We start from the raw sequence: 12,138 nt of genomic DNA, 5'->3' as shown, positions 1-12,138 counted from the left end.
ACCTGGGGCCTTTTAGAAAATGCCAAAGTATTGCGAGACTTGTGACAAAATAGACAATGTGGGCAACGTTGTTTTTGTGGAGTTGTTGTGCTGGGATGTTTTGGGTTCCAGGTTTGTGGGTTCAGTAGGAATGGCTGGATTGGCTCAGTTTTGACGGTACAATTTGGGATCGGTAGATCCAGCTTTAACTTTTTGTTTGGAGCAGCTGCCTGATCTAACCTATGCCCGCCACCTTTCTTTACTGTAGAGCAGTGTCGCACCCATCCCCGCTTTCTTCACCTGCTTCTTTCAAAGACACAATAGCTTGGACTCAGTAACTTCATTATTTTGGGAAGATGGCTGAGAGCAGTGACTTGCCACAGGCTGGCTGCGGAGGTCAGCTTCATGTGCTACTGAGTTTCAATATAAATAATCCTGCGCTCCACCATGACTCACTCAGTGTAGCTTCATTCTCATTCCCTCAAAGCTTTGCCCAGCTAGTCCTGCTCCACCACAGCCTGGCCCACTTGCACTGACCCTGCTTCACTCTCGCCCACCCTTTCACCCTGTAGCAGCCTCACCCTGTGCTGCAGTTTCAGCCACCTATACAAGGTATTGCCAGAGCTATACCATTGCACATAAGTGCCTTGCAAGCATGCACATACACTTCATCATAGCAAAACCTAGCATACCCATATCTTCTTTTTATTTTATTTATATTACAGTAATGTTGTCTAGAGACCACAGTTAAGAATGGGGATTCGTTTTGCTAAGCACAGTTGAAACACAGCTAAGAGCTGATTAATGTCCTAAAGATCTGAATAGACAAGCCAGATATAAAGTGAGACAAAGGGATATAACATACAAGCAGATTGAACAAAATGATGCTTTGTAAACAACATGTTACGTACACATTTTTGTAGCTGTTGCTTGGTTGGTTTTTTTGTTATAGTTTTTGGCTGAGGCTTATAGGACAGGAGTAGGTAAGGAGGGAAGGCAGGAAGGAATTAACTGAAAGGAAAACAAAGGAAGAGAGAAGGGACATTGAGAGGTGAGGGGGAGAATGAAAGAAAGATGGGGAGAAGAGAGGATGGAGGGCAGTACGAATGAGTCTGAAATTAAGAGAGAGAGAAAAATGTCTAGAGTAAGAACTGATGGTGTCATCTGTGTCCAGAGTTCTCTGCTGAAATTGCTTCTACAGTTGCTCCTGCTGTCTTCCTCTGGTTGTGTCCACTTGGTCCCCAAACACTTTGAGAAACAGTGGCCACTGTCTGGGGTTCTCTGCTTGGTGTTCCCTTCTGGCTCCTGGCTTATGTCCCTGTACCCCTCATTCCTGTTCCTGTTTTCTCATTAGTTGTCCCCCATAATTATTTGAGCCCTGGGTTCAGTAGCTAAGGGAGGGGCCTTCAGCTGTGGGTGGGTTTCTGCTCACCCATATTCCCAGGACTTCAAGAGGTGCTTCTGCTGGCTTCAGTCTCTGGTCCCTGGGCTGGTGCCATGCTGGAGTTTTTCCTCTTCCCTGAGTCTACATGGCTGGAGGTGAGGGCAGGGCCGGCTCCAGGCACCAATGCAGCAAGCAGGTGCTTGGGGTGGCCAAAGGAGAGGGGTGGCACATCTGGCTCTTCGGCGGCAATTCAGTGGCAGGTCCCTCAGTCCCTCTCGGAGGGAAGGTCCTGCCACCAAATTGCCGCCTAAGAATGAAGAAGTGTTGCCTATCGCAGCTTTTTCTTTTTTTTCCTGCCGCTTGAGGTGGAAAAAATGTTGGAGCTGGCCCTGGGTGAGGGGAAGGCCTAGTTCCCTCAGAATGGGGCCTTCCTTGCATCATTTTGGGTCCTGAGGAATCATGGGGGGAAAAGGAGTAGCCCCAGCTGGATCAGAGCTATGCCAAAGGAAAAACACATTGAAGACTAGGTACTATGAGATCAAACCCAGAGTGGGATATAAGGCTGACATTGGTGAGTTTACCTTTTGATAAAATTAAAATGCCTTGTCTTTACAATGTTTTTATCTTAGGGTAACTTACATGTATTAGATACCTTGAGGTAAAAAATGCAGTGGTTTTTCAGCAGTAAAGACAAGCCCATGTTTTTGCTATCTGTAACATGGGGATAATAATGCTTTTCTAAATTAGCCTCACAATATCCATGTGAGGTAATCACTGTAAAGCAGATTGAGATTCTTGAGTAAAAGGTACTATAGAAATACAATTTAATTAATTAATTATTATTATTGCAGATATTTCTATGGCATTTCTTACTGTAGAATTTGTACAAAACTTTACACCGTTTTATGTAGTGAAAATATTTCCTAAGAAATACTCTGTCTCTGCATAGCAACCAAGCCCACTACATTGAAAAAACAGAAATAGGGAAATACTGGCCATTTCCACAGGAGATTAATTTCAAAGGAGGATTCCAATGCCTACAGTTTGTAAGTTGATTGAACAAAAAATTGCATCTTACATGAAGATCTAAGGGTATGGCTACACTGCAAAGAAAAGCCTGAGACACTGAGTCTCAGAGCCCAGTTCAATTGACTCAGGCTTGAGGGGCTCAGGGGCAAAAAATAGCAGTGTAGATATTCACACATGGGCTGGAGCGCAGACTCTCAGGCCCTCTCCCCTTGCTGGTTTTCAGAGCCTGAGCTCTAGCCACCGTGGGAATATCTACATTACTATTTTTAGTCCCACAGCACAAGCCTGAGTCAATTGACCTGGCTCTGAGACTCAGCACTGTGGTTTTTCTTTGCAGTATAGACTTACTTTCTAAGTTGCTAGACTTGGGTTTAGATGGATTTCTGATGGTCAGAGCCAACGTGGGGTCCTGAAAAGCCTGCTTCTAGAGGTCCTCCTATTTTAGAGGAACTATAAATGCAAAGGACAACCTCCATTTTAATTATTTCTATTTTGAAAGTACTTTGGTAGCTTTTTCCTGCAAACATGTCCTTGAAAAAAGGGACAGAACACTAGCTGTGCAAATAGAGAAAATACATCAGTTGAGTTTGGAAAGGGGTGTCAAAAATATTTTGCAGGCCTGCCCAAAAATATGGAGTGAATTCCAGAGCCAAGAATGGCCAACTGGGACTTTCGTGCCAGACTCATGCAGTAAAACCTGTAGGATAGACAATATATAAATGTTGTGATTGGATAAAAATGGGGCTCTCTAAATTAAAAAAACAAAAACAAATCCGTCAAACCACAGCACTTTGAATTGCACATGAAAGTGACTTGCTAGTCAGTATGAAACGCAAGTATAATATTTTCTCATTCATCTCTGTTGCACAAGATACGAGCAATAATATTATGCAGTGACTGAAGTTTCCAAGTGGCCTTCAAGGGTAGGGTGATATAGCACTTACTACATTTGTCAGCCTTGAAGTGACAACAGCATGGGTAACTATAGCAAATTCCACTTCTGAGAGAGGTTGCAGTTTATTGGCCAGCTGAAGATAAGAGAAGGTGTATCAGACCATTGTTGCTATCTGGGAACAGAGCTGTATCCAGTAAGATTGGAACCACTTTAAGCAATTGATAGATGGATGTCCTCAATTTAGTTTTCAGCTTTACTAACTAGCAGAGACACAAAGTATTTCCTCTGTCCACAAGCATTTTATTCTTATATCTGGCAAGTGCTTTTGGAGTGCCGAAACAGTTCTATCTGTAAATGAAGAAAAGGAGACGTAGATCTGAATATCATAAGAATATTGGTGGTGACGCTGATCTATGGTATCTCATAGTCTCCCACAGCGGCTTCATGTATATGAACATAAGGAGTAATGCGACTGATTCCTGTGGACTAGAGATCCCTAGGAGAAGAAGAACAGTTGTCCAACACAGCCCTCCTTGGTCTTTGGAAAGAATGAGCAAAGCCCATGTAAAGTACTTCTGTCTGTCCCATTAAAGTATTGGACATGGCTGATAGATCTAATAGCACCAGTGTGGACATCTAACCTCTGCTCATTCTCTTTACGAGATGATTAACCACTGGGAGTAATGATTTTGTTACCATATCCAGGGGTGAAGCCCAACTAATTTTGGGCCATAAAAAAGGGAGAATATTGAGTGTTACTGTAGTTCAGGAGTGGGCAAACTTTTTGGCTTGAGGGCCACATCAGGGTGGAAAACTGTATGCAGGGCCGGGTAGGGAAGGCTGTGCCCCCCAAACAGCCTGGCCCCTGCCCCCTATCTGCCCCCTCCCACTTTCCACCCCCTGACTGCCCCCTCAGACCTCCCAACCCATCCAACCCGCCCTGTTCCTTGTTCCCTGACCACCCCCTCCCAGGACTCCTGCCCCAAACTGCCCCCCCTCCAGGACCCCACCTCCTATCCAACCCGCTGCTCCCTGTCCCCTGACTCCACCCGACCCCTATCCACACCCCCACCCCCTGACAGGCCCCCTGGGACTCCCACGCCCTATCCAACCTCCCCACCCCGGTTCCCTGACTGCCCTGTCCCAGAACCTCCTCCCCATCCAACTGTTCCCTGCCCCCTGAGTGCCCCCCGGAACCCTCTCCAAATGTTCGCCACCGCCCACGTGCCACCACCGCCCCCTTACCATGCCGCTTAGAGCGGCAGGAGTTTGCTGCCCACGAGGTGCGCTGAGGCTGCAGGGGAGGGGAGACAGCGGGGGAGGGACTAGGGGTTACCCTCTCTGTCCAGGAGCTCAAAGGCAGGGTAGGATGGTCCCGCAGGCCGTAGTTTCCCCACCTCTGCTGTAGTTGGGCTGCTACTGTCTTCTCAGTGGTCTTCACTAGAAAAGGGAGGTAAGAGACTGTGAAGTAATTTGCAAGGTTGTTAATGTCAAATGTGTATTAATCAAGGACCAGATCATAGCAATTGTTCATGTTGATGGCAGTTTGTTTCCTTCATGGAAGCATTAAGTATCCCTATCAATATAAAAGACATAGGTAGTCTCCTTGGTTTTCATTATCTAAGAGGGGCCTGGATCTATTTTGAAGTTTCATAAGTGGATCTCTCCGTACATTCAGAATCTGAAATTCAAAGAAGATACTAGATAATTAATTGTTCTGAACATGAATGAGGACAGTGTAGCCAATAATAAAAGATATTAAGTATATTTAAGATATAGTGGTGAAATATAAGAATTAATATTGTAACACCAGGCCTGTAAGAAACTCAGCCATATAAGGCCTTAGGCCTGAAATAAGTTGGCATGGCTAGGTAACCCAAAGATAATCCTGAAACAGTTAAGTGTAAAATTACAGTACAAAATGTGCTGATATTCTGGAAGCTATGCTGCATTAGACTGGAAAATATGCCACAACGTACCAGTTAATATCACAAGGTGCCCAATAGTAACATTTTGGCGGATTCTGTAATAACCTCAAGTTGCTATGGTAACGCATTGACGCAGATATTAATGAGAATGAGGGGAACTAAAGGGATAGTCAGTGAGAGTTGCAGCACCCCTAAATTAGTGGGGTATGGAAGTATGGATAAGGAAAAATGGGTTGAAACTCTTATGCATATGTATGAGCCTTAGCAGGCGTAAGCATAACTAAGGATAAAAAGGTGTTGCCTGGCCTGGTTGTGGAGGGGAGAGGGAGAAACACACTAGGAGATCCTAGGATGACAAACACTGGTGGTGATGATGATGAAGAAGATGATGACTGACACCCAAGGTCCCCCCACAGGAGATGTGAGTGATGCAATTAATAGGGTAAATACTATGCACTTATCTCTCTATCTGCTATTGTATTTCAGGACTTGTGGGATTGTTTATCTGTTTAGTGGATTTGTTAATAAAGGGACTAGTAGTAAATTGCAATTGTTTCTTGTGTGCTTGTAGGGTCTCTTAGTCTCATGATACAGATAATATTCCTGATGCTGTAACCCTCAGGAGATGAACCTTTATTGATTACTGTGGTCTAAAAGATTGATCAGTAATCAATTTCAATCAATTATTAATCAATCAATCACCAATCCCTCAGTAAAACTACAACAGAGAAATAATGCATGGACAGAAAATAAGAAAATGAAATCAAACTGGGCAATAGTATAAGCCCATACAACTGAGGAAAATTGTTTGAAACAGGCATATTCTGTGGAAGGAAGGAACCTGAAAAGCAGTAATTCTAAAAGACACGTAAGAGTTATAGGTTTCAGAGTAGCAGTCATGTTAGTCTGTATCTGCAAAAAGAACAGGAGTACTTGTGGCAGCTTAGAGACTAACAAATTTATTTGAGCATAAGCTTTCGTGGGCTACAGCCCACTTCATCGGATGCATGCAGTCGAAAATACAGTAGGAAGATATATATATACACACAGAGAACATGAAACAATGGGTGTTACCATACACACTCTAACAAGAATGATCAGTTAAGTGTTAAGCAGTTAAGTGTTAAGAGTTATAGCAGACAGTAAAGTAAACATAAGTTTGTTATGGGATATGGCAGTAAAACTGGCCAATGCAATTCTGGTCTGCATATAAAGCTCCATCTCATTAGGGGGGTTACTGTAGGACTCTGGTAGGACCATACCTGAAATATAGAAGTATGTTCTGGGCATGTCATTACCAGAAATATATTTGCAAATTGGAGAGCGTTCATAGAAGAGTGACAAAAATAGATACAAGGGTTGAGAGATTAGCATACAAGGAAAAAGTAAAATATTTAAATATGTATAATTTGGCTAAATGATAAGATATTTGAACAATGCAAATACCAAGGAAAGAAAGGAATTTGGAATGGTTTTCTTTTGATATTTTCCAACATTGAGGAACTGAAATATGATAAGATTAGCTCTTATGAGGCTTTGATCCCAGAAATGGCTCCCTGAGACATTAAGAAACCTGTGAAAATATTAACACAAATACAAACACTAGGGTATTTGACTTCATCCAAATACTGCTGTCTTTAACTTTGTATTCTTTGCAATATTTTTTTTTATTTATCTATATTAATAAAATGATAAGCACTCATACCAAGCTCTGGGTGCCTGTATGTAGTTTAAAATTCATAACAACATTTAATTAATATACAAAAATGTACATCAGCTGGTCACCACTCTGAGTTACAAATACAGTACCTTCTAATTAACATAATATTAATACAATCTTTTCCAACATTCAACCTGCCCTTTCTCCAAGTCCCCAAGAAAAAAGATGTACTTTGCAGAGTGTTCAAAAGGTTCAGCTTTGTGAAGACAGTGCATTCCAGAGTTGAAGGGTCCACGCCATACCAACAGCTCCTTCTCTTACATCAGAAAAGTTCCAGCCCAGGTGGATATCAGCCAACTGTAGCAGCATGGAAGTGGGAGAGAGAGGCGTCGTTCAGATAAGTTAGACCTATTTAGGTTTTTAAGGTATAAACACCTTGAATTCTACTCAGAAGCACACATGCAGATCACAGAACACGAGTGTTATGTGTTCTCAGTATGAAGCTTTGCTTAAAATGCAGGCTGGCATGTCCTACACTAGCTTTAGATTCTGAATGGTCTGATTTAACTCCAAGTAGAAAACATTATAGTAGTCAAGATTCAAGGTGAAAAAAAGGATGGATATAGCAAGGTCCACGTCCAAAGTAAAAGGTCATACTCCTTTGTCCAAGCACAAATGAAAAAAAATACTCTTAAACTCAACTGCTATCTGAGCATCCAGTAGTAGCCATGGCTCTAACCAAGACCATAAAACCCTGATTCAGCAAGGTACTTAAGTGTATGCCTAACTTTAAACACCTGCGGAATCCTGTCTAAGACAATAGGGGTATGCCTCCCTTGCAATTAAGCACCTGCAGCTGGCCCATGTCAGCCAATTCAGGTGTGATGGGTCCTCCCCGGGGTGCCACCTGGAATTGGGGTACCACTGAGCCCTCTGACCCACCAGCTTGGGCTCCCTCTCACTCTGCACTGCTGTGCCAAACTGCAAAGCCCTCCACCCTGCACTTTCACCAGCATTCACACAGGTAGGGACACACCCTGCTGTAGTTACTCGCAGGCTTTCTAACTACCAGCTTCCCAGCCTGGGACCACAGAGCAGAACCGTCCTGCCCTGGTAAAAATCAGGCCAGTATATGGGTTTAATACCCAATCCACTTCTCCCTCAATGTGAAAAGAACAATGCACACTTGTGCTAACCAAGCAGAGATTTTCCCCAAGCACTCCAGTCAGGGCCGGTTCCAGGCACCAGCATTCCAAGCTGGTGCTTGGGGTGGCAATCTGCAAGGGGCGGCAGTCCCTGTTGTTTTGCCCCCAAGCAGCGCGCCGAAATGCCACTGCAGACGGGCGGGGGGACAGTCCATGCGCCGTTAGGGCGGCAGGCACATTTCCACGGTGAGGGCGATTCGGCGGCAGCTTCTATGTTTAGCTGTCCGGGGTGGCTTCAGCTAAACATAGAAGCTGCCGCCGAATTGCCGCTGCCGCGGAAATGCGCCTGCCACCCTAAGGGCACACGGACTGCCCCTGCCGTGGCGGCAATTCGGTGCGCTGCTTGGGGCGGCGAAAACTGTAGAGCCGGCCCTGACTCCAGTCAAAGCTCACTGGTTTAGATTAAAACAAAAACAAGTTTATTAACTACAGAAGATATGTTTTAAGTGATCACAAGTGAAAGCAAACAGATCACAGCAGATTGCCTAGCAAATAAACAAAAAACGCAAACTAAACTTAATATACTAAATAGATTGGGTATGAATAGCAGATTCTCACCCTAACTGATGGTACAGGCAGACTTATAGATTCTTAAGGCACAAGCTGCACTTGCTTTGCATCTTGGAATCCCCAGGTGTTTCATAAACAGGCTAGAAATCCCTTTAGCCTGGGTCCAACACTTCCCCCAGTTCTGTCTTTGTTCCTCAGATGTTTCCAGGAGTCTTCTTGTGTGGGGAGTGAAGAACCACAGAGGATGTAACTCCCTGCCTCATATAGCTTTACCATATGGCAGGAACCTTTTGTTTCAAAACTTGATTCCCAGTTCAGTTTGTGGAAAAATATTGACATCCCAAGATGGAGTCCAACATCATGTGGCCTGGTCACATGTCCTTGTAAGGTCATAGCAGCCATTAGTTACAGGCTATCTGTAGCATTCTCAGGAGGGCTCAACAGGTGGGAGATAAGCTTCTCCTAAGGCCTGTTGTTTTCTCTAATGGCTCATTTCCCTGAATAGGCCCTTCCCAACCAGCTATCTAGACTGGAAGCATCTTGTCTAGTGGGCGTTACTCAGGTGTAATTATATTTGAAATACAGATACTTAGTCAATATTCATAACTTCCGATACAAAAATTATACATGCATACAAATAGGATAATCATATTCAAATAATATCTTTTCCAATGACACCTCACATGACTTATCTTACAAAAATAAATAATAATTATGCTATAATCATATCATCAGAATATCACTATGAAGAATATGGGGTGCAGTGTCACATCGGGCTCATGGGGCTCAGACTGTATGACTACAAGCTCTGCACACTTCATCGTAGTGGGGAACTAAGTCCTTTGCTATGCGTACAATCTCTCTGTCCTTTGCTACAAAACTACTAAGCCTTTCAAATTTACAATCACCTCCTGCTTTAGCAGTTGAGCTTGTAAATTTCTGTAACCAAGTAACTGGGCAGTTATTACATCTGTCATTATGAGCCTGATCCAATGAGCACCTGTCCATTTACTTCCATGGAAATTGGATCCAGGCATAAGTGCACAGTTAATAATTTTATTTCAGAGGCAAAAATTGCTGACTCAGTAAGGTATCACATAACCTAGTGATTCTCTAGCCTTTTTGAATATTTCATTATATATGGTTGACAAATGACCCCTTTTAATATTTTTATGCTATTTTCTTTTTGAGCCATAGTTTTTAGTGTGTCAGCTTGGATTTGTTTAAAAGGGGCCTAAGGGACTTAGACATCCATTGCACAATGAACTGCAAGAATTAGGTTTCTAACTCCCGTAGGCTCATTTGAAAATCCCATCCTGTATTTGTACCACATACTACATTTTTCTGTTACTTCTGGCTGATTATGAAACTAATAATACTTTAAAATATAGGCTAAGTGCTTATACAGCCACCAATATCATAGTAAGTTGACAAAATAAAAAGTCACATTCATCTTTTCACTATATATATTTTCCTATTGGAGCTCAAGGAATTGTTAATGGAGTCTTTGTCATCTCAAGTCCTGATCCCGCAAACATTTATGCACATGCTTAACTTTATGTACATGAGTAGACCCATTGAATTCAATGGGACTAGTCACCTGTATAAAATTAAGCACATGTGTAAGACTGTGCAGGATTGGGGCGTATGTTGCAAGTTTGAATCTGGTCCATATCAGTAGTAATAGAACGTTTGTACCGTCTGATGTCAGTTTAATGACCTATTCAAATGAGTTGGTGGGATCAGTCCAGTCTGCAAACCACATTGTCACAATTAACATCTCTGTTGGCAGTCTCAGTGGAGAAGGTGAACACCAAGCTAGCTTTTGCACCTAAATCGGGGGTTTCCAGGTCAGGGTGTCCAGATCAGGGTTGCAGCATACTGGTGCTACTACTTGTGTTGTGCCTGTTCAGAAACTAGCATACAAATACCTAAAGAATATTTTGTGTGCATAATTTTTTATATAGAATGATATGCGGTAACTTATACATTATATAGTTTCATCTTCGTTTTTATTTTTTGTTTTAAAGAATCTGAATAAATCTTTAATACCAACCGTTACCTTTATACAAGTTCTATGCTTAATTACCCCTGTGCAGTCCCCTTGGAGTCCGTGGGATGGTATTGATAGCTGTGGGTGGAATTTGATTCAAGAGACCCAACTGAGACTTCACTGTGTTGTTAAATTTCCAGATGTCCGGCTTACTATTCAGAGCCTCTTTTGACTTCTCACATGTAAAATGAAAAATTAATATTTTGAATTCTATTTCTACAGATACAGCATTATTATTATCCAACTAATTTGGAGTTAAAAGATGAGAGACTCCCGGTTCTCTCAATTTCTTATTTCTAGAACTTGGACTGTCTAACTGTAATAAGAGTAATCAAGAGGCCCCAAATTGGTCTGAAATAAGAAATACAAATGCCAGAAAGGAAAGATAAAACATGACTTTGTTAGCTTATATCACACAGCCCTGTCTTAAAATAAGGATGCTTGAATCGGTTGTCTTCATAGTTCCTTCTCCTTGGTATTTATTAATTGATCAAAAGCATGTACAGAACTTGATTCATATAGGATGAATCCCATTTCATTTTTTTAAAAGACTTTTGATGGGATCAAGAAGCCTTTTTTAAAAGTGAGAAGAGTAACTCCAGGTTAGTAAGACAGATATGGGAAATTCTGAGACGTCTCATGCTGTTCTCAAAACTGTCGAAGAAAAATAACATAGCCACTATATTTTTCATGTACATTTTCTGAGGCCGTTTTTCCATTAGATCTTTATAGATCTTGGCTTCAACTGAATTTTATATATATACAGCATGTTAGGTGAAGAGCTTTAATAATAGGAAAAACATTTGTTATTGTATGTATATAAAAATTGTGTGTTTTTAAAAGCATTTTTAAAAACAAATCTGTTTAGCTAACTAATTTTCAGAAGTCATGTCAGTGCACTTTGGAATATTTCTATCTACAAGAAGGCAGGACTTCAGCACAGTCTCACAAAGAACTACACAGAGAAACTTTTTCATAGTTGTTTATTCTTATTAGGCCACATTCTGGGCCCCACCGTGGCTACTTTTTGCTGTGCTGCCCTTGGATTATGACATAAAGCCAGCATAGTTGGCCACAGGAGGTTCACTGTAATGTAGAGAGGATTCCAGTGGTGGTTTTACATTTCTTTATCCTCACTGCTTCCATAGGGGGCATGGCTGGAAGAAACAGCATATGCCTCAGCCATTTTCATAGGCCCTGATCCTGCAAACACTTACTCATGTGCTTAACATTAAGCACTTGTGTAGCCTCATCTATCTGACCCAAGTGAAGTCTGTGGGACTGTTTGTGTACTCAAAGTTAAGCATGTGCATGTTTGCAGGATTAGGGACATAGGTTTTAGCATTTAATATGTTCTGATTTTTTAAATGATTCAAATCTGTGTTGTCAAGAAAAGGCACTTTTTTTGTGTTAACCATTTGTGTGAATTAAGGTTACTTTAGGAAACTTAAAAAGAGTAAAGCAAAACAAACCCTAGAGACTTAATATATTCTTT

General features: G+C 42.0%; 1 long non-coding RNA gene across 2 annotated transcripts; it reads right to left on the bottom strand.

Annotated features, from left to right (window-relative positions):
- Positions 1-2,652: 2,652 nt before the first annotated feature.
- LOC123370009 lies at positions 2,653-7,597 on the bottom strand. 2 transcript variants are annotated; one of them, XR_006579239.1, is made up of 3 exons: positions 7,107-7,597; positions 4,533-4,727; positions 2,653-3,783 (listed from the first exon to the last, which is right to left on the bottom strand). It is a non-coding gene; the product is annotated as an uncharacterized LOC123370009 (long non-coding RNA). The 2 variants fall into 2 exon arrangements; XR_006579240.1 differs by having other exon boundaries at positions 4,624-4,727.
- Between the last annotated feature and the right edge of the window lie 4,541 nt (positions 7,598-12,138).

This window comes from Mauremys mutica, chromosome 4, assembly GCF_020497125.1.
Source record: "Mauremys mutica isolate MM-2020 ecotype Southern chromosome 4, ASM2049712v1, whole genome shotgun sequence".
NCBI classification, from domain to species: Eukaryota; Metazoa; Chordata; order Testudines; family Geoemydidae; genus Mauremys; species Mauremys mutica.
The sequence above is the reverse complement of the archived record's forward strand: the minus strand, read 5'-3'. Positions and strand labels throughout refer to the sequence as shown.